We start from the raw sequence: 22,033 nt of genomic DNA, 5'->3' as shown, positions 1-22,033 counted from the left end.
CCAAACAGGCGGCCAGCCCAGCAGCTGCCTGAGAGTCTCTGGCTCCCCCGAGCTCTCTGCTGGTGCAGGGGACAGGAACAGACGTGTGCATGTGGTTCTGCCTTGGCCAGGGACTGTGGACCCCCTGCCTGGCCCCCAGGCTCAGGGGCAAGGGCCGGGAGAGAGCACCACTCCGAAGCGCTTTTCTCCCGGCCGTGGGAGCATTGTGCGCAGCTGGCGGGAACAGCCGGCGAGAGTGCTTGCAAAGCGGCCTTTGGAGGCAGCCGGGGAGGTCTTCCAGCGGGAGAGGGCCGGTTGTGCTCAGAGGCCCCACAGGCCAGGGGCAGGACCCAGCAGGGCCCCTGCCCCTGGCCAGCCTTGCCCAGACCTTCCTGGTCTCCGGGGGTACTGCCCCACCAAGGTGCAGGCTGCGGGGACTGGGTCCAGACATTCCCCTGCGCCTTCCCAGGCTCATGCCCGCTGGTGCCTTTCCCCTGGGCCTAGCCCTCGGTTGAGGCCTCCTTGGAGAGGAGGTTGCTGGCAGGGGCTCTCTCCACACTGCAAGGTGCTTGAGCTCAGAGGGCTTCGTCAGAGGGAAGGGACCAGCAAGGGGCTGGATGCCCAAGACCTCTTTGGCCCAGCAGCCTCAGGGCAGCAGGGAGAGCAAGAGGCCCACTGTGCCTCTAGGTCGGCTCTGCCCCTTCCCACACGGGCAGCCAGCCCAGCAGCTGCTGACAGACTCTGGCTCCCCCGAGCTCTCTGCCGGTGTAGGGGGCAGGAACAGACGTGTGCATGTGGTTCTGCCTTGGCCTGGGAGTGTGGACCCCCTGCCTGGCCCTCAGGCTCAGGGGGAAGGGCCGGGAGAGAGCACCACCCCGAAGCGCTTTTCTCCCGGACTTGGGAGCATTTTGCGCGGCTGGCGGGAACAGCCGGCGAGAGTGCTTGCAAAGCGGCCTTTGGAGGCAGCCGGGGAGGTCTTCCAGCGGGAGAGGGCCGGTTGTGCTCAGAGGCCCCACAGGCCAGGGGCAGGACCCAACAGGGCCCCTGCCCCTGGCCAGCCTTGCCCAGACCTTCCTGGTCTCCGGGGGTACTGCCCCACCAAGGGGCAGGCTGCGGGGACTGGGCCCAGACATGCCTGGGCGCCTCCCCAGGCTCATCCCCGCTGGTGCCTTTCCCCTGGGCCCAGGCCTCGGTTGAGGCCTCCTTGGAGAGGAGGTTGCTGGCAGGGCCTGTCTCCACACTGCAAGATGCTGGAGCTCAGAGGGACTCGTCAGAGGGAAGTGACCAGCAAGGGGCTGCATGCCCAAGACCTCTTTGGCCCAGCAGCCTCAGGGCAGCAGGGAGAGCAAGAGGCCCAGTGTGCCCCTAGGTCGGCTCTGCCCCTTCCCAAACAGGCGGCCAGCCCAGCAGCTGCCTGAGAGTCTCTGGCTCCCCCGAGCTCTCTGCTGGTGCAGGGGACAGGAACAGACGTGTGCATGTGGTTCTGCCTTGGCCAGGGACTGTGGACCCCCTGCCTGGCCCCCAGGCTCAGGGGCAAGGGCCGGGAGAGAGCACCACCCCGAAGCGCTTTTCTCCCGGGCTTGGGAGCATTGTGCGCAGCTGGCGGGAACAGCCGGCGAGAGTGCTTGCAAAGCGGCCTTTGGAGGCAGCCGGGGAGGTCTTCCAGCGGGAGAGGGCCGGTTGTGCTCAGAGGCCCCACAGGCCAGGGGCAGGACCCAGCAAGTCCCCTTCCCCTGGCCAGCCTTGCCCAGACCTTCCTGGCCTCCGGGGCTACTGCCCCACCAAGGGGCAGGCTGCGGGGACTGGGTCCAGACATGCCCGGGCGCCTCCCCAGGCTCATCCCCGCTGGTGCCTTTCCCCTGGGCCTAGGCCTCGGTTGAGGCCTCCTTGGAGAGGAGGTTGCTGGCAGGTGCTCTCTCCGCACTGCAAGGTGCTGAAGCTCAGAGGTCTTCATCAGAGGGAAGGGACCAGCAAGGGGCTGGATGCCCAAGACCTCTTTGGCCCAGCAGCCTCAGGGCAGCAGGGAGAGCAAGAGGCCCAGTGTGCCTCTAGGTCGGCTCTGCCCCTTCCCACACAGGCGGCCAGCCCAGCAGCTGCCTGAGAGTCTCTGGCTCCCCCGAGCTGTCTGCCGGTGCAGGGGGCAGGAACAGACGTGTGCATGTGGTTCTGCCTTGGCCTGGGACTGTGGACCCCCTGCCTGGCCCCCAGGCTCAGAGGCAAGGGCCGGGAGAGAGCACCACCCCGAAGCGCTTTTCTCCTGGGCTTGGGAGCATTGTGCGCAGCTGGCGGGAACAGCCGGCGAGAGTGCTTGCAAAGCGGCCTTTGGAGGCAGCCGGGGAGGTCTTCCAGCGGGAGAGGGCCGGTTGTGCTCAGAGGCCCCACAGGCCAGGGGCAGGACCCAGCAAGTCCCCTTCCCCTGGCCAGCCTTGCCCAGACCTTCCTGGCCTCCGGGGCTACTGCCCCACCAAGGGGCAGGCTGCGGGGACTGGGTCCAGACATGCCCGGGCGCCTCCCCAGGCTCATCCCCGCTGGTGCCTTTCCCCTGGGCCTAGGCCTCGGTTGAGGCCTCCTTGGAGAGGAGGTTGCTGGCAGGGGCTCTCTCCACACTGCAAGGTGCTGGAGCTCAGAGGGCCTCGTCAGAGGGAAGGGACCAACAAGGGGCTGGATGCCCAAGACCTCTTTGGCCCAGCAGCCTCAGGGCAGCAGGGAGAGCAAGAGGCCCACTGTGCCTCTAGGTCGGCTCTGCCCCTTCCCACACGGGCGGCCAGCCCAGCAGCTGCCTGACAGACTCTGGCTCCCCCGAGCTCTCTGCTGGTGTAGGGGGCAGGAACAGACGTGTGCATGTGGTTCTGCCTTGGCCTGGAAGTGTGGACCCCCTGCCTGGCCCTCAGGCTCAGGGCGAAGGGCCGGGAGAGAGCACCACCCCGAAGCGCTTTTCTCCCGGACTTGGGAGCATTTTGCGCGGCTGGCGGGAACAGCCGGCGAGAGTGCTTGCAAAGCGGCCTTTGGAGGCAGCCGGGGAGGTCTTCCAGCGGGAGAGGGCCGGTTGTGCTCAGAGGCCCCACAGGCCAGGGGCAGGACCCAGCAGGGCCCCTGCCCCTGGCCAGCCTTGCCCAGACCTTCCTGGTCTCCGGGGGTACTGCCCCACCAAGGGGCAGGCTGCGGGGACTGGGTCCAGACATTCCCCTGCGCCTTCCCAGGCTCATCCCCGCTGGTGCCTTTCCCCTGGGCCTAGCCCTCGGTTGAGGCCTCCTTGGAGAGGAGGTTGCTGGCAGGGGCTCTCTCCACACTGCAAGGTGCTGGAGCTCAGAGGGCTTCGTCAGAGGGAAGGGACCAGCAAGGGGCTGGATGCCCAAGACCTCTTTGGCCCAGCAGCCTCAGGGCAGCAGGGAGAGCAAGAGGCCCACTGTGCCTCTAGGTCGGCTCTGCCCCTTCCCACACGGGCAGCCAGCCCAGCAGCTGCCTGACAGACTCTGGCTCCCCCGAGCTCTCTGCCGGTGTAGGGGGCAGGAACAGACGTGTGCATGTGGTTCTGCCTTGGCCTGGGAGTGTGGACCCCCTGCCTGGCCCTCAGGCTCAGGGGGAAGGGCCGGGAGAGAGCACCACCCCGAAGCGCTTTTCTCCCGGACTTGGGAGCATTTTGCGCGGCTGGCGGGAACCGCCGGCGAGAGTGCTTGCAAAGCGGCCTTTGGAGGCAGCCGGGGAGGTCTTCCAGCGGGAGAGGGCCGGTTGTGCTCAGAGGCCCCACAGGCCAGGGGCAGGACCCAACAGGGCCCCTGCCCCTGGCCAGCCTTGCCCAGACCTTCCTGGCCTCCGGGGGTACTGCCCCACCAAGGGGCAGGCTGCGGGGACTGGGCCCAGATATGCCCGGGCGCCTCCCCAGGCTCATCCCCGCTGGTGCCTTTCCCCTGGGCCTAGGCCTCGGTTGAGGCCTCCTTGGAGAGGAGGTTGCTGGCAGGGGCTCTCTCCACACTGCAAGGTGCTGGAGCTCAGAGGGCTTCGTCAGAGGGAAGGGACCAGCAAGGGGCTGGATGCCCAAGACCTCTTTGGCCCAGCAACCTCAGGGCAGCAGGGAGAGCAAGAGGCCCAGTGTGCCCCTAGGTCGGCTCTGCCTCTTCCCAAACCGGCGGCCAGCCCAGCAGCTGCCTGAGAGTCTCTGGCTCCCCCGAGCTCTCTGCTGGTGCAGGGCACAGGAACAGACCTGTGCATGTGGTTCTGCCTTGGCCAGGGACTGTGGACCCCCTGCCTGGCCCCCAGGCTCAGGGGCAAGGGCCGGGAGAGAGCACCACCCCGAAGCGCTTTTCTCCCGGGCTTGGGAGCATTGTGCGCAGCTGGCGGGAACAGCCGGCGAGAGTGCTTGCAAAGCGGCCTTTGGAGGCAGCCGGGGAGGTCTTCCAGCGGGAGAGGGCCGGTTGTGCTCAGAGGCCCCACAGGCCAGGGGCAGGACCCAGCAAGTCCCCTTCCCCTGGCCAGCCTTGCCCAGACCTTCCTGGCCTCCGGGGCTACTGCCCCACCAAGGGGCAGGCTGCGGGGACTGGGTCCAGACATGCCCGGGCGCCTCCCCAGGCTCATCCCCGCTGGTGCCTTTCCCCTGGGCCTAGGCCTCGCTTGAGGCCTCCTTGGAGAGGAGGTTGCTGGCAGGGGCTCTCTCCACACTGCAAGGTGCTGGAGCTCAGAGGGCTTCGTCAGAGGGAAGGGACCAGCAAGGGGCTGGATGCCCAAGACCTCTTTGGCCCAGCAGCCTCAGGGCAGCAGGGAGAGCAAGAGGCCCACTGTGCCTCTAGGTCGGCTCTGCCCCTTCCCACACAGGCGGCCAGCCCAGCAGCTGCCTGAGAGTCTCTGGCTCCCCCGAGCTCTCTGCTGGTGCAGGGGGCAGGAACAGACCTGTGCATGTGGTTCTGCCTTGGCCACGGACTGTGGACCCCCTGCCTGGCCCCCAGGCTCAGGGGCAAGGGCCGGGAGAGAGCACCACCCCGAAGCGCTTTTCTCCCGGGCTTGGGAGCATTGTGCGCAGCTGGCGGGAACAGCCGGCGAGAGTGCTTGCAAAGCGGCCTTTGGAGGCAGCCGGGGAGGTCTTCCAGCGGGAGAGGGCCGGTTGTGCTCAGAGGCCCCACAGGCCTGGGGCAGGACCCAGCATGGACCCTTCCCCTGGCCAGCCTTGCCCAGACCTTCCTGGTCTCCGGGGGTACTGCCCCACCAAGGGGCAGGCTGCGGGGACTGGGTCCAGACATTCCCCTGCGCCTTCCCAGGCTCATCCCCGCTGGTGCCTTTCCCCTGGGCCTAGGCCTCGGTTGAGGCCTCCTTGGAGAGGAGGTTGCTGGCAGGGGCTCTCTCCACACTGCAAGGTGCTTGAGCTCAGAGGGCTTCGTCAGAGGGAAGGGACCAGCAAGGGGCTGGATGCCCAAGACCTCTTTGGCCCAGCAGCGTCAGGGCAGCAGGGAGAGCAAGAGGCCCACTGTGCCTCTAGGTCGGCTCTGCCCCTTCCCACACGGGCAGCCAGCCCAGCAGCTGCCTGACAGACTCTGGCTCCCCCGACCTCTCTGCCGGTGTAGGGGGCAGGAACAGACGTGTGCATGTGGTTCTGCCTTGGCCTGGGAGTGTGGACCCCCTGCCTGGCCCTCAGGCTCAGGGGGAAGGGCCGGGAGAGAGCACCACCCCGAAGCGCTTTTCTCCCGGACTTGGGAGCATTTTGCGCGGCTGGCGGGAACAGCCGGCGAGAGTGCTTGCAAAGCGGCCTTTGGAGGCAGCCGGGGAGGTCTTCCAGCGGGAGATAGCCGGTTGTGCTCAGAGGCCCCACAGGCCAGGGGCAGGACCCAGCAGGGCCCCTGTCCCTGGCCAGCCTTGCCCAGACGTTCCTGGCCTCCGGGGGTACTGCCCCACCAAGGGGCAGGCTGCGGGGACTGGGCCCAGACATGCCTGGGCGCCTCCCCAGGCTCATCCCCGCTGGTGCCTTTCCCCTGGGCCTAGGCCTCGGTTGAGGCCTCCTTGGAGAGGAGGTTGCTGGCAGGGCCTGTCTCCACACTGCAAAGTGCTGGAGCTCAGAGGGACTCGTCAGAGGGAAGGGACCAGCAAGGGGCTGGATGCCCAAGACCTCTTTGGCCCAGCAGCCTCAGGGCAGTAGGGAGAGCAAGAGGCCCAGTGTGCCCCTAGGTCGGCTCTGCCCCTTCCCAAACAGGCGGCCAGCCCAGCAGCTGCCTGAGAGTCTCTGGCTCCCCCGAGCTCTCTGCTGGTGCAGGGGACAGGAACAGACGTGTGCATGTGGTTCTGCCTTGGCCAGGGACTGTGGACCCCCTGCCTGGCCCCCAGGCTCAGGGGCAAGGGCCGGGAGAGAGCACCACTCCGAAGCGCTTTTCTCCCGGCCGTGGGAGCATTGTGCGCAGCTGGCGGGAACAGCCGGCGAGAGTGCTTGCAAAGCGGCCTTTGGAGGCAGCCGGGGAGGTCTTCCAGCGGGAGAGGGCCGGTTGTGCTCAGAGGCCCCACAGGCCAGGGGCAGGACCCAGCAGGGCCCCTTCCCCTGGCCAGCCTTGCCCAGACCTTCCTGGTCTCCGGGGGTACTGCCCCACCAAGGTGCAGGCTGCGGGGACTGGGTCCAGACATTCCCCTGCGCCTTCCCAGGCTCATCCCCGCTGGTGCCTTTCCCCTGGGCCTAGCCCTCGGTTGAGGCCTCCTTGGAGAGGAGGTTGCTGGCAGGGGCTCTCTCCACACTGCAAGGTGCTTGAGCTCAGAGGGCTTCGTCAGAGGGAAGGGACCAGCAAGGGGCTGGATGCCCAAGACCTCTTTGGCCCAGCAGCCTCAGGGCAGCAGGGAGAGCAAGAGGCCCACTGTGCCTCTAGGTCGGCTCTGCCCCTTCCCACACGGGCAGCCAGCCCAGCAGCTGCTGACAGACTCTGGCTCCCCCGAGCTCTCTGCCGGTGTAGGGGGCAGGAACAGACGTGTGCATGTGGTTCTGCCTTGGCCTGGGAGTGTGGACCCCCTGCCTGGCCCTCAGGCTCAGGGGGAAGGGCCGGGAGAGAGCACCACCCCGAAGCGCTTTTCTCCCGGACTTGGGAGCATTTTGCGCGGCTGGCGGGAACAGCCGGCGAGAGTGCTTGCAAAGCGGCCTTTGGAGGCAGCCGGGGAGGTCTTCCAGCGGGAGAGGGCCGGTTGTGCTCAGAGGCCCCACAGGCCAGGGGCAGGACCCAACAGGGCCCCTGCCCCTGGCCAGCCTTGCCCAGACCTTCCTGGTCTCCGGGGGTACTGCCCCACCAAGGGGCAGGCTGCGGGGACTGGGCCCAGACATGCCTGGGCGCCTCCCCAGGCTCATCCCCGCTGGTGCCTTTCCCCTGGGCCCAGGCCTCGGTTGAGGCCTCCTTGGAGAGGAGGTTGCTGGCAGGGCCTGTCTCCACACTGCAAGATGCTGGAGCTCAGAGGGACTCGTCAGAGGGAAGGGACCAGCAAGGGGCTGGATGCCCAAGACCTCTTTGGCCCAGCAGCCTCAGGGCAGCAGGGAGAGCAAGAGGCCCAGTGTGCCCCTAGGTCGGCTCTGCCCCTTCCCAAACAGGCGGCCAGCCCAGCAGCTGCCTGAGAGTCTCTGGCTCCCCCGAGCTCTCTGCTGGTGCAGGGGACAGGAACAGACGTGTGCATGTGGTTCTGCCTTGGCCAGGGACTGTGGACCCCCTGCCTGGCCCCCAGGCTCAGGGGCAAGGGCCGGGAGAGAGCACCACCCCGAAGCGCTTTTCTCCCGGGCTTGGGAGCATTGTGCGCAGCTGGCGGGAACAGCCGGCGAGAGTGCTTGCAAAGCGGCCTTTGGAGGCAGCCGGGGAGGTCTTCCAGCGGGAGAGGGCCGGTTGTGCTCAGAGGCCCCACAGGCCAGGGGCAGGATCCAGCAAGTCCCCTTCCCCTGGCCAGCCTTGCCCAGACCTTCCTGGCCTCCGGGGCTACTGCCCCACCAAGGGGCAGGCTGCGGGGACTGGGTCCAGACATGCCCGGGCGCCTCCCCAGGCTCATCCCCGCTGGTGCCTTTCCCCTGGGCCTAGGCCTCGGTTGAGGCCTCCTTGGAGAGGAGGTTGCTGGCAGGTGCTCTCTCCGCACTGCAAGGTGCTGAAGCTCAGAGGTCTTCATCAGAGGGAAGGGACCAGCAAGGGGCTGGATGCCCAAGACCTCTTTGGCCCAGCAGCCTCAGGGCAGCAGGGAGAGCAAGAGGCCCAGTGTGCCTCTAGGTCGGCTCTGCCCCTTCCCACACAGGCGGCCAGCCCAGCAGCTGCCTGAGAGTCTCTGGCTCCCCCGAGCTGTCTGCCGGTGCAGGGGGCAGGAACAGACGTGTGCATGTGGTTCTGCCTTGGCCTGGGACTGTGGACCCCCTGCCTGGCCCCCAGGCTCAGGGGCAAGGGCCGGGAGAGAGCACCACCCCGAAGCGCTTTTCTCCTGGGCTTGGGAGCATTGTGCGCAGCTGGCGGGAACAGCCGGCGAGAGTGCTTGCAAAGCGGCCTTTGGAGGCAGCCGGGGAGGTCTTCCAGCGGGAGAGGGCCGGTTGTGCTCAGAGGCCCCACAGGCCAGGGGCAGGACCCAGCAAGTCCCCTTCCCCTGGCCAGCCTTGCCCAGACCTTCCTGGCCTCCGGGGCTACTGCCCCACCAAGGGGCAGGCTGCGGGGACTGGGTCCAGACATGCCCGGGCGCCTCCCCAGGCTCATCCCCGCTGGTGCCTTTCCCCTGGGCCTAGGCCTCGGTTGAGGCCTCCTTGGAGAGGAGGTTGCTGGCAGGGGCTCTCTCCACACTGCAAGGTGCTGGAGCTCAGAGGGCTTCGTCAGAGGGAAGGGACCAACAAGGGGCTGGATGCCCAAGACCTCTTTGGCCCAGCAGCCTCAGGGCAGCAGGGAGAGCAAGAGGCCCACTGTGCCTCTAGGTCGGCTCTGCCCCTTCCCACACGGGCGGCCAGCCCAGCAGCTGCCTGACAGACTCTGGCTCCCCCGAGCTCTCTGCTGGTGTAGGGGGCAGGAACAGACGTGTGCATGTGGTTCTGCCTTGGCCTGGAAGTGTGGACCCCCTGCCTGGCCCTCAGGCTCAGGGCGAAGGGCCGGGAGAGAGCACCACCCCGAAGCGCTTTTCTCCCGGACTTGGGAGCATTTTGCGCGGCTGGCGGGAACAGCCGGCGAGAGTGCTTGCAAAGCGGCCTTTGGAGGCAGCCGGGGAGGTCTTCCAGCGTGAGAGGGCCGGTTGTGCTCAGAGGCCCCACAGGCCAGGGGCAGGACCCAGCAGGGCCCCTGCCCCTGGCCAGCCTTGCCCAGACCTTCCTGGTCTCCGGGGGTACTGCCCCACCAAGGGGCAGGCTGCGGGGACTGGGTCCAGACATTCCCCTGCGCCTTCCCAGGCTCATCCCCGCTGGTGCCTTTCCCCTGGGCGTAGCCCTCGGTTGAGGCCTCCTTGGAGAGGAGGTTGCTGGCAGGGGCTCTCTCCACACTGCAAGGTGCTGGAGCTCAGAGGGCTTCGTCAGAGGGAAGGGACCAGCAAGGGGCTGGATGCCCAAGACCTCTTTGGCCCAGCAGCCTCAGGGCAGCAGGGAGAGCAAGAGGCCCACTGTGCCTCTAGGTCGGCTCTGCCCCTTCCCACACGGGCAGCCAGCCCAGCAGCTGCCTGACAGACTCTGGCTCCCCCGAGCTCTCTGCCGGTGTAGGGGGCAGGAACAGACGTGTGCATGTGGTTCTGCCTTGGCCTGGGAGTGTGGACCCCCTGCCTGGCCCTCAGGCTCAGGGGGAAGGGCCGGGAGAGAGCACCACCCTGAAGCGCTTTTCTCCCGGACTTGGGAGCATTTTGCGCGGCTGGCGGGAACCGCCGGCGAGAGTGCTTGCAAAGCGGCCTTTGGAGGCAGCCGGGGAGGTCTTCCAGCGGGAGAGGGCCGGTTGTGCTCAGAGGCCCCACAGGCCAGGGGCAGGACCCAACAGGGCCCCTGCCCCTGGCCAGCCTTGCCCAGACCTTCCTGGTCTCCGGGGGTACTGCCCCACCAAGGGGCAGGCTGCGGGGACTGGGCCCAGATATGCCTGGGCGCCTCCCCAGGCTCATCCCCGCTGGTGCCTTTCCCCTGGGCCCAGGCCTCGGTTGAGGCCTCCTTGGAGAGGAGGTTGCTGGCAGGGCCTGTCTCCACACTGCAAGATGCTGGAGCTCAGAGGGACTCGTCAGAGGGAAGGGACCAGCAAGGGGCTGGATGCCCAAGACCTCTTTGGCCCAGCAGCCTCAGGGCAGTAGGGAGAGCAAGAGGCCCAGTGTGCCCCTAGGTCGGCTCTGCCCCTTCCCAAACAGGCGGCCAGCCCAGCAGCTGCCTGAGAGTCTCTGGCTCCCCCGAGCTCTCTGCTGGTGCAGGGGACAGGAACAGACGTGTGCATGTGGTTCTGCCTTGGCCAGGGACTGTGGACCCCCTGCCTGGCCCCCAGGCTCAGGGGCAAGGGCCGGGATAGAGCACCACCCCGAAGCGCTTTTCTCCCGGGCTTGGGAGCATTGTGCGCAGCTGGCGGGAACAGCCGGCGAGAGTGCTTGCAAAGCGGCCTTTGGAGGCAGCCGGGGAGGTCTTCCAGCGGGAGAGGGCCGGTTGTGCTCAGAGGCCCCACAGGCCAGGGGCAGGACCCAGCAAGTCCCCTTCCCCTGGCCAGCCTTGCCCAGACCTTCCTGGCCTCCGGGGCTACTGCCCCACCAAGGGGCAGGCTGCGGGGACTGGGTCCAGACATGCCCGGGCGCCTCCCCAGGCTCATCCCCGCTGGTGCCTTTCCCCTGGGCCTAGGCCTCGGTTGAGGCCTCCTTGGAGAGGAGGTTGCTGGCAGGGGCTCTCTCCGCACTGCAAGGTGCTGAAGCTCAGAGGTCTTCATCAGAGGGAAGGGACCAGCAAGGGGCTGGATGCCCAAGACCTCTTTGGCCCAGCAGCCTCAGGGCAGCAGGGAGAGCAAGAGGCCCAGTGTGCCTCTAGGTCGGCTCTGCCCCTTCCCACACAGGCGGCCAGCCCAGCAGCTGCCTGAGAGTCTCTGGCTCCCCCGAGCTGTCTGCCGGTGCAGGGGGCAGGAACAGACGTGTGCATGTGGTTCTGCCTTGGCCTGGGACTGTGGACCCCCTGCCTGGCCCCCAGGCTCAGGGGCAAGGGCCGGGAGAGAGCACCACCCCGAAGCGCTTTTCTCCCGGGCTTGGGAGCATTGTGCGCAGCTGGCGGGAACAGCCGGCGAGAGTGCTTGCAAAGCGGCCTTTGGAGGCAGCCGGGGAGGTCTTCCAGCGGGAGAGGGCCGCTTGTGCTCAGAGGCCCCACAGGCCAGGGGCAGGACCCAGCAAGTCCCCTTCCCCTGGCCAGCCTTGCCCAGACCTTCCTGGCCTCCGGGGCTACTGCCCCACCAAGGGGCAGGCTGCGGGGACTGGGTCCAGACATGCCCGGGCGCCTCCCCAGGCTCATCCCCGCTGGTGCCTTTCCCCTGGGCCTAGGCCTCGGTTGAGGCCTCCTTGGAGAGGAGGTTGCTGGCAGGGGCTCTCTCCACACTGCAAGGTGCTGGAGCTCAGAGGGCTTCGTCAGAGGGAAGGGACCAGCAAGGGGCTGGATGCCCAAGACCTCTTTGGCCCAGCAGCCTCAGGGCAGCAGGGAGAGCAAGAGGCCCACTGTGCCTCTAGGTCGGCTCTGCCCCTTCCCACACGGGCAGCCAGCCCAGCAGCTGCCTGACAGACTCTGGCTCCCTCGAGCTCTCTGCCGGTGTAGGGGGCAGGAACAGACGTGTGCATGTGGTTCTGCCTTGGCCTGGGAGTGTGGACCCCCTGCCTGGCCCTCAGGCTCAGGGGGAAGGGCCGGGAGAGAGCACCACCCCGAAGCGCTTTTCTCCCGGACTTGGGAGCATTTTGCGCGGCTGGCGGGAACAGCCGGCGAGAGTGCTTGCAAAGCGGCCTTTGGAGTCAGCCGGGGAGGTCTTCCAGCGGGAGATAGCCGGTTGTGCTCAGAGGCCCCACAGGCCAGGGGCAGGACCCAGCAGGGCCCCTGTCCCTGGCCAGCCTGGCCCAGACGTTCCTGGCCTCCGGGGGTACTGCCCCACCAAGGGGCAGGCTGCGGGGACTGGGCCCAGACATGCCTGGGCGCCTCCCCAGGCTCATCCCCGCTGGTGCCTTTCCCCTGGGCCTAGGCCTCAGTTGAGGCCTCCTTGGAGAGGAGGTTGCTGGCAGGGCCTGTCTCCACACTGCAAGGTGCTGGAGCTCAGAGGGACTCGTCAGAGGGAAGGCACCAGCAAAGGGCTGGATGCCCAAGACCTCTTTGGCCCAGCAGCCTCAGGGCAGCAGGGAGAGCAAGAGGCCCAGTGTGCCCCTAGGTCGGCTCTGCCCCTTCCCAAACAGGCGGCCAGCCCAGCAGCTGCCTGAGAGTCTCTGGCTCCCCCGAGCTCTCTGCTGGTGCAGGGGACAGGAACAGACCTGTGCATGTGGTTCTGCCTTGGCCAGGGACTGTGGACCCCCTGCCTGGCCCCCAGGCTCAGGGGCAAGGGCCGGGAGAGAGCACCACCCCGAAGCGCTTTTCTCCCGGGCTTGGGAGCATTGTGCGCAGCTGGCGGGAACAGCCGGCGAGAGTGCTTGCAAAGCGGCCTTTGGAGGCAGCCGGGGAGGTCTTCCAGCGGGAGAGGGCCGGTTGTGCTCAGAGGCCCCACAGGCCAGGGGCAGGACCCAGCAAGTCCCCTTCCCCTGGCCAGCCTTGCCCAGACCTTCCTGGCCTCCGGGGCTACTGCCCCACCAAGGGGCAGGCTGCGGGGACTGGGTCCAGACATGCCCGGGCGCCTCCCCAGGCTCATCCCCGCTGGTGCCTTTCCCCTGGGCCTAGGCCTCGGTTGAGGCCTCCTTGGAGAGGAGGTTCCTGGCAGGGGCTCTCTCCACACTGCAAGGTGCTGGAGCTCAGAGGGCTTCGTCAGAGGGAAGGGACCAGCAAGGGGCTGGATGCCCAAGACCTCTTTGGCCCAGCAGCCTCAGGGCAGCAGGGAGAGCAAGAGGCCCAGTGTGCCCCTAGGTCGGCTCTGCCCCTTCCCACACAGGCGGCCAGCCCAGCAGCTTCCTGACAGTCTCTGGCTCCAACGAGCTCTCTGCCGGTGCAGGGGGCAGGAACAGACGTGTGCATGTGGTTCTGCCTTGGCCTGGGACTGTGGATCCCGTGCCTGGCCCCCAGGCTCAGGGGCAAGGGCCGGGAGAGAGCACCACCCCGAAGCGCTTTTCTCCCGGGCTTGGGAGCATTGTGCGCAGCTGGCGGGAACAGCCGGCGAGAGTGCTTGCAAAGCGGCCTTTGAAGGCAGCCGGGGAGGACTTCCAGCGTGAGAGGGCCGGTTGTGCTCAGAGGCCCCACAGGCCAGGGGCAGGACCCAGCAGGGCCCCTTCCCCTGGCCAGCCTTGCCCAGACCTTCCTGGCCTCCGGGGGTACTGCCCCACCAAGGGGCAGGCTGCGGGGACTGGGCCCAGACATGCCTGGGCGCCTCCCCAGGCTCATCCCCGCTGGTGCCTTTCCCCTGGGCCTAGGCCTCGGTTGAGGCCTCCTTGGAGAGGAGGTTGCTGGCAGGGCCTGTCTCCACACTGCAAGGTGCTGGAGCTCAGAGGGACTCGTCAGAGGGAAGGGACCAGCAAGGGGCTGGATGCCCAAGACCTCTTTGGCCCAGCAGCCTCAGGGCAGCAGGGAGAGCAAGAGGCCCACTGTGCCTCTAGGTCGGCTCTGCCCCTTCCCACACGGGCAGCCAGCCCAGCAGCTGCCTGACAGACTCTGGCTCCCCCGGGCTCTCTGCCGGTGTAGGGGGCAGGAACAGACGTGTGCATGTGGTTCTGCCTTGGCCTGGGAGTGTGGACCCCCTGCCTGGCCCTCAGACTCAGGGGGAAGGGCCGGGAGAGAGCACCACCCCGAAGCGCTTTTCTCCCGGACTTGGGAGCATTTTGCGTGGCTGGCGGGAACAGCCGGCGAGAGTGCTTGCAAAGCGGCCTTTGGAGGCAGCCGGGGAGGTCTTCCAGCGGGAGAGGGCCGGTTGTGCTCAGAGGCCCCACAGGCCAGGGGCAGGACCCAGCAGGGCCCCTGCCCTTGGCCAGCCTTGCCCAGACCTTCCTGGTCTCCGGGGGTACTGCCCCACCAAGGGGCAGGCTGCGGGGACTGGGCCCAGATATGCCTGGGCGCCTCCCCAGGCTCATCCCCGCTGGTGCCTTTCCCCTGGGCCCAGGCCTCGGTTGAGGCCTCCTTGGAGAGGAGGTTGCTGGCAGGGCCTGTCTCCACACTGCAAGGTGCTGGAGCTCAGAGGGACTCGTCAGAGGGAAGGGACCAGCAAGGGGCTGGATGCCCAAGACCTCTTTGGCCCAGCAGCCTCAGGGCAGCAGGGAGAGCAAGAGGCCCAGTGTGCACCTTGGTCGGCTCTGCCCCTTCCCACACAGGCGGCCAGCCCAGCAGCTGCCTGAGAGTCTCTGGCTCCCCCGAGCTCTCTGCTGGTGCAGGGGACAGGAACAGACGTGTGCATGTGGTTCTGCCTTGGCCAGGGACTGTGGACCCACTGCCTGGCCCCCAGGCTCAGGGGCAAGGGCCGGGAGAGAGCACCACTCCGAAGCGCTTTTCTCCCGGGCTTGGGAGCATTGTGCGCAGCTGGCGGGAACAGCCGGCGAGAGTGCTTGCAAAGCGGCCTTTGGAGGCAGCCGGGGAGGTCTTCCAGCGGGAGAGGGCCGGTTGTGCTCAGAGGCCCCACAGGCCAGGGGCAGGACCCAGCAAGTCCCCTTCCCCTGGCCAGCCTTGCCCAGACCTTCCTGGCCTCCGGGGCTACTGCCCCACCAAGGGGCAGGCTGCGGGGACTGGGTCCAGACATGCCCGGGCGCCTCCCCAGGCTCATCCCCGCTGGTGCCTTTCCCCTGGGCCTAGGCCTCGGTTGAGGCCTCCTTGGAGAGGAGGTTGCTGGCAGGGGCTCTCTCCACACTGCAAGGTGCTGGAGCTCAGAGGTCTTCGTCAGAGGGAAGGGACCAGCAAGGGGCTGGATGCCCAAGACCTCTTTGGCCCAGCAGCCTCAGGGCAGCAGGGAGAGCAAGAGGCCCAGTGTGCCCCTAGGTCGGCTCTGCCCCTTCCCACACAGGCGGCCAGCCCAGCAGCTGCCTGACAGTCTCTGGCTCCCCCGAGCTCTCTGCCGGTGCAGGGGGCAGGAACAGACGTGTGCATGTGGTTCTGCCTTGGCCTGGGACTGTGGACCCGCTGCCTGGCCCCCAGGCTCAGGGGCAAGGGCCGGGAGAGAGCACCACCCCGAAGCGCTTTTCTCCCGGGCTTGGGAGCATTGTGCGCAGCTGGCGGGAACAGCCGGCGAGAGTGCTTGCAAAGCGGCCTTGGAGGCAGCCGGGGAGGCCTTCTAGCGTGAGAGGGCCGGTTGTGCTCAGAGGCCCCACAGGCCAGGGGCAGGACCCAGCAGGGCCCCTGACCCTGGCCAGCCTTGCCCAGACCTTCCTGGCCTCCGGGGGTACTGCCCCACCAAGGGGCAGGCTGCGGGGACTGGGCCCAGACATGCCTGGGCGCCTCCCCAGGCTCATCCCCGCTGGTGCCTTTCCCCTGGGCCTAGGCCTCGGTTGAGGCCTCCTTGGAGAGGAGGTTGCTGGCAGGGCCTGTCTCCACACTGCAAGGTGCTGGAGCTCAGAGGGACTCGTCAGAGGGAAGGGACCAGCAAGGGGCTGGATGCCCAAGACCTCTTTGGCCCAGCAGCCTCAGGGCAACAGGGAGAGCAAGAGGCCCAGTGTGCCCCTAGGTCTGCTCTGCCCCTTCCCAAACAGGCGGCCAGCCCAGCAGCTGCCTGAGAGTCTCTGGCTCCCCCGAGCTCTCTGCTGGTGCAGGGGACAGGAACAGACCTGTGCATGTGGTTCTGCCTTGGCCAGGGACTGTGGACCCCCTGCCTGGCCCCCAGGCTCAGGGGCAAGAGCCGGGAGAGAGCACCACCCCGAAGCGCTTTTCTCCCGGACTTGGGAGCATTGTGCGCAGCTAGCGGGAACAGCCGGCGAGAGTGCTTGCAAAGCGGCCTTTGGAGGCAGCCGGGGAGGTCTTCCAGCGGGAGAGGGCCGGTTGTGCTCAGAGGCCCCACAGGCCAGGGGCAGGACCCAGCAAGTCCCCTTCCCCTGGCCAGCCTTGCCCAGACCTTCCTGGCCTCCGGGGCTACTGCCCCACCAAGGGGCAGGCTGCGCTGACTGGGTCCAGACATGACCGGGCGCCTCCCCAGGCTCATCCCCGCTGGTGCCTTTCCCCTGGGCCTAGGCCTCGGTTGAGGCCTCCTTGGAGAGGAGGTTACTGGCAGGGGCTCTCTCCACACTGCAAGGTGCTGGAGCTCAGAGGGCTTCGTCAGAGGGAAGGGACCAGCAAGGGGCTGGATGCCCAAGACCTCTTTGGCCCAGCAGCCTCAGGGCAGCAGGGAGAGCAAGAGGCCCACTGTGCCTCTAGGTCGGCTCTGCCCCTTCCCACACGGGCAGCCAGCCCAGCAGCTGCCTGACAGACTCTGGCTCCCTCGAGCTCTCTGCCGGTGTAGGGGGCAGGAACAGACGTGTGCATGTGGTTCTGCCTTGGCCTGGGAGTGTGGACCCCCTGCCTGGCCCTCAGGCTCAGGGGGAAGGGCCGGGAGAGAGCACCACCCCGAAGCGCTTTTCTCCCGGACTTGGGAGCATTTTGCGCGGCTGGCGGGAACAGCCGGCGAGAGTGCTTGCAAAGCGGCCTTTGGAGGCAGCCGGGGAGGTCTTCCAGCGGGAGAGGGCCGGTTGTGCTCAGAGGCCCCACAGGCCAGGGGCAGGACCCAGCAGGGCCCCTGTCCCTGGCCAGCCTGGCCCAGACGTTCCTGGCCTCCAGGGGTACTGCCCCACCAAGGGGCAGGCTGCGGGGACTGGGCCCAGACATGCCTGGGCGCCTCCCCAGGCTCATCCCCGCTGGTGCCTTTCCCCTGGGCCTAGGCCTCGGTTGAGGCCTCCTTGGAGAGGAGGTTGCTGGCAGGGCCTGTCTCCACACTGCAAGGTGCTGGAGCTCAGAGGGACTCGTCAGAGGGAAGGGACCAGCAAGGGGCTGGATGCCCAAGACCTCTTTGGCCCAGCAGCCTCAGGGCAGCAGGGAGAGCAAGAGGCCCAGTGTGCCCCTAGGTCGGCTCTGCCCCTTCCCAAACAGGCGGCCAGCCCAGCAGCTGCCTGAGAGTCTCTGGCTCCCCCGAGCTCTCTGCTGGTGCAGGGGACAGGAACAGACGTGTGCATGTGGTTCTGCCTTGGCCAGGGACTGTGGACCCCCTGCCTGGCCCCCAGGCTCAGGGGCAAGGGCCGGGAGAGAGCACCACCCCGAAGCGCTTTTCTCCCGGGCTTGGGAGCATTGTGCGCAGCTGGCGGGAACAGCCGGCGAGAGTGCTTGCAAAGCGGCCTTTGGAGGCAGCCGGGGAGGTCTTCCAGCGGGAGAGGGCCGGTTGTGCTCAGAGGCCCCACAGGCCAGGGGCAGGACCCAGCAAGTCCCCTTCCCCTGGCCAGCCTTGCCCAGACCTTCCTGGCCTCCGGGGCTACTGCCCCACCAAGGGGCAGGCTGCGGGGACTGGGTCCAGACATGCCCGGGCGCCTCCCCAGGCTCATCCCCGCTGGTGCCTTTCCCCTGGGCCTAGGCCTCGGTTGAGGCCTCCTTGGAGAGGAGGTTGCTGGCAGGGGCTCTCTCCACACTGCAAGGTGCTGGAGCTCAGAGGGCTTCGTCAGAGGGAAGGGACCAGCAAGGGGCTGGATGCCCAAGACCTCTTTGGCCCAGCAGCCTCAGGGCAGCAGGGAGAGCAAGAGGCCCACTGTGCCTCTAGGTCGGCTCTGCCCCTTCCCACACGGGCAGCCAGCCCAGCAGCTGCCTGACAGACTCTGGCTCTCTCGAGCTCTCTGCCGGTGTAGGGGGCAGGAACAGACGTGTGCATGTGGTTCTGCCTTGGCCTGGGAGTGTGGACCCCCTGCCTGGCCCTCAGGCTCAGGGGGAAGGGCCGGGAGAGAGCACCACCCCAAAGCGCTTTTCTCCCGGACTTGGGAGCATTTTGCGCGGCTGGCGGGAACAGCCGGCGAGAGTGCTTGCAAAGCGGCCTTTGGAGGCAGCCGGGGAGGTCTTCCAGCGGGAGATAGCCGGTTGTGCTCAGAGGGCCCACAGGCCAGGGGCAGGACCCAGCAGGGCCCCTGTCCCTGGCCAGCCTGGCCCAGACCTTCCTGGCCTCCAGGGGTACTGCCCCACCAAGGGGCAGGCTGCGGGGACTGGGCCCAGACATGCCTGGGCGCCTCCCCAGGCTCATCCCCGCTGGTGCCTTTCCCCTGGGCCTAGGCCTCGGTTGAGGCCTCCTTGGAGAGGAGGTTGCTGGCAGGGCCTGTCTCCACACTGCAAGGTGCTGGAACTCAGAGGGACTCGTCAGAGGGAAGGGACCAGCAAGGGGCTGGATGCCCAAGACCTCTTTGGCCCAGCAGCCTCAGGGCAGCAGGGAGAGCAAGAGGCCCAGTGTGCCCCTAGGTCGGCTCTGCCCCTTCCCAAACAGGCGGCCAGCCCAGCAGCTGCCTGAGAGTCTCTGGCTCCCCCGAGCTCTCTGCTGGTGCAGGGGACAGGAACAGACCTGTGCATGTGGTTCTGCCTTGGCCAGGGACTGTGGACCCCCTGCCTGGCCCCCAGGCTCAGGGGCAAGGGCCGGGAGAGAGCACCACCCCGAAGCGCTTTTCTCCCAGGCTTGGGAGCATTGTGCACAGCTGGCGGGAACAGCCGGCGAGAGTGCTTGCAAAGCGGCCTTTGGAGGCAGCCGGGGAGGTCTTCCAGCGGGAGAGGGCCGGTTGTGCTCAGAGGCCCCACAGGCCAGGGGCAGGACCCAGCAAGTCCCCTTCCCCTGGCCAGCCTTGCCCAGACCTTCCTGGCCTCCGGGGCTACTGCCCCACCAAGGGGCAGGCTGCGGGGACTGGGTCCAGACATGCCCGGGCGCCTCCCCAGGCTCATCCCCGCTGGTGCCTTTCCCCTGGGCCTAGGCCTCGGTTGAGGCCTCCTTGGAGAGGAGGTTGCTGGCAAGGGCTCTCTCCACACTGCAAGGTGCTGGAGCTCAGAGGTCTTCGTCAGAGGGAAGGGACCAGCAAGGGGCTGGATGCCCAAGACCTCTTTGGCCCAGCAGCCTCAGGGCAGCAGGGAGAGCAAGAGGCCCAGTGTGCCCCTAGGTCGGCTCTGCCCCTTCCCACACAGGCGGCCAGCCCAGCAGCTGCCTGACAGTCTCTGGCTCCCCCGAGCTCTCTGCCGGTGTAGGGGGCAGGAACAGACGTGTGCATGTGGTTCTGCCTTGGCCTGGGAGTGTGGACCCCCTGCCTGGCCCTCAGGCTCAGGGGGAAGGGCCGGGAGAGAGCACCACCCCGAAGCGCTTTTCTCCCGGACTTGGGAGCATTTTGCGCGGCTGGCGGGAACAGCCGGCGAGAGTGCTCGCAAAGCGGCCTTTGGAGGCAGCCGGGGAGGTCTTCCAGCGGGAGATAGCCGGTTGTGCTCAGAGGCCCCACAGGCCAGGGGCAGGACCCAGCAGGGCCCCTGTCCCTGGCCAGCCTTGCCCAGACGTTCCTGGCCTCCGGGGGTACTGCCCCACCAAGGGGCAGGCTGCGGGGACTGGGCCCAGACATGCCTGGGCGCCTTCCCAGGCTCATCCCCGCTGGTGCCTTTCCCCTGGGCCTAGGCCTCGGTTGAGGCCTCCTTGGAGAGGAGGTTGCTGGCAGGGCCTGTCTCCACACTGCAAGGTGCTGGAGCTCAGAGGGACTCGTCAGAGGGAAGGGACCAGCAAGGGGCTGGATGCCCAAGACCTCTTTGGCCCAGCAGCCTCAGGGCAGCAGGGAGATCAAGAGGCCCAGTGTGCCCCTAGGTCGGCTCTGCCCCTTCCCAAACAGGCGGCCAGCCCAGCAGCTGCCTGAGAGTCTCTGGCTCCCCCGAGCTCTCTGCTGGTGCAGGGGACAGGAACAGACCTGTGCATGTGGTTCTGCCTTGGCCAGGGACTGTGGACCCCCTGCCTGGCCCCCAGGCACAGGGGCAAGGGCCGGGAGAGAGCACCACCCCGAAGCGCTTTTCTCCCGGGCTTGGGAGCATTGTGCGCAGCTGGCGGGAACAGCCGGCGAGAGTGCTTGCAAAGCGGCCTTTGGAGGCAGCCGGGGAGGTCTTCCAGCAGGAGAGGGCCGGTTGTGCTCAGAGGCCCCACAGGCCAGGGGCAGGACCCAGCAAGTCCCCTTCCCCTGGCCAGCCTTGCCCAGACCTTCCTGGCCTCCGGGGCTACTGCCCCACCAAGGGGCAGGCTGCGGGGACTGGGTCCAGACATGCCCGGGCGCCTCCCCAGGCTCATCCCCGCTGGTGCCTTTCCCCTGGGCCTAGGCCTCGGTTGAGGCCTCCTTGGAGAGGAGGTTGCTGGCAGGGGCTCTCTCCACACTGCAAGGTGCTGGAGCTCAGAGGGCTTCGTCAGAGGGAAGGGACCAGCAAGGGGCTGGATGCCCAAGACCTCTTTGGCCCAGCAGCCTCAGAGCAGCAGGGACAGCAAGAGGCCCAGTGTGCCCCTAGGTCGGCTCTGCCCCTTCCCACACAGGCAGCCAGCCCAGCAGCTGCCTGACAGTCTCTGGCTCCCCCGAGCTCTCTGCCGGTGCAGGGGGCAGGAACAGACGTGTGCATGTGGTTTTGCCTTGGCCTGGGACTGTGGATCCCCTGCCTGGCCCCCAGGCTCAGGGGCAAGGGCCGGGAGAGAGCACCACCCCGAAGCGCTTTTCTCCCGGGCTTGGGAGCATTGTGCGCAGCTGGCGGGAACAGCCGGCGAGAGTGCTTGCAAAGCGGCCTTGGAGGCAGCCGGGGAGGACTTCCAGCGTGAGAGGGCCGGTTGTGCTCAGAGGCCCCACAGGCCAGGGGCAGGACCCAGCAGGGCCCCTTCCCCTGGCCAGCCTTGCCCAGACCTTCCTGGCCTCCGGGGGTACTGCCCCACCAAGGGGCAGGCTGCGGGGACTGGGCCCAGACATGCCTGGGCGCCTCCCCAGGCTCATCCCCGCTGGTGCCTTTCCCCTGGGCCTAGGCCTCGGTTGAGGCCTCCTTGGAGAGGAGGTTGCTGGCAGGGCCTGTCTCCACACTGCAAGGTGCTGGAGCTCAGAGGGACTCGTCAGAGGGAAGGGACCAGCAAGGGGCTGGATGCCCAAGACCTCTTTGGCCCAGCAGCCTCAGGGCAGCAGGGAGAGCAAGAGGCCCACTGTGCCTCTAGGTCGGCTCTGCCCCTTCCCACACGGGCAGCCAGCCCAGCAGCTGCCTGACAGACTCTGGCTCCCCCGGGCTCTCTGCCGGTGTAGGGGGCAGGAACAGACGTGTGCATGTGGTTCTGCCTTGGCCTGGGAGTGTGGACCCCCTGCCTGGCCCTCAGACTCAGGGGGAAGGGCCGGGAGAGAGCGCCACCCCGAAGCGCTTTTCTCCCGGACTTGGGAGCATTTTGCGCGGCTGGCGGGAACAGCCGGCGAGAGTGCTTGCAAAGCGGCCTTTGGAGGCAGCCGGGGAGGTCTTCCAGCGGGAGAGGGCCGGTTGTGCTCAGAGGCCCCACAGGCCAGGGGCAGGACCCAGCAGGGCCCCTGCCCCTGGCCAGCCTTGCCCAGACCTTCCTGGCCTCCGGGGGTACAGCCCCACCAAGGGGCAGGCTGCGGGGACTGGGCCCAGACATGTCTGGGCGCCTCCCCAGGCTCATCCCCGCTGGTGCCTTTCCCCTGCGCCTAGGCCTCGTTTGAGGCCTCCTTGGAGAGGAGGTTGCTGGCAGGGCCTGTCTCCACACTGCAAGGTGCTGGAGCTCAGAGGGACTCGTCAGAGGGAAGGGACCAGCAAGGGGCTGGATGCCCAAGACCTCTTTGGCCCAGCAGCCTCAGGGCAGCAGGGAGAGCAAGAGGCCCAGTGTGCCCCTAGGTCGGCTCTGCCCCTTCCCAAACAGGCGGCCAGCCCAGCAGCTGCCTGAGAGTCTCTGGCTCCCCCGAGCTCTCTGCCGGTGTAGGGGACAGGAACAGACCTGTGCATGTGGTTCTGCCTTGGCCAGGGACTGTGGACCCCCTGCCTGGCCCCCAGGCTCAGGGGCAAGGGCCGGGAGAGATCACCACCCCGAAGCGC

The sequence above is a fragment of the Cervus elaphus genome, unplaced genomic scaffold (assembly GCF_910594005.1).
Source record: "Cervus elaphus unplaced genomic scaffold, mCerEla1.1, whole genome shotgun sequence".
NCBI lineage: Eukaryota > Metazoa > Chordata > Mammalia > Artiodactyla > Cervidae > Cervus > Cervus elaphus.
This window is presented reverse-complemented; position numbering follows the sequence as displayed.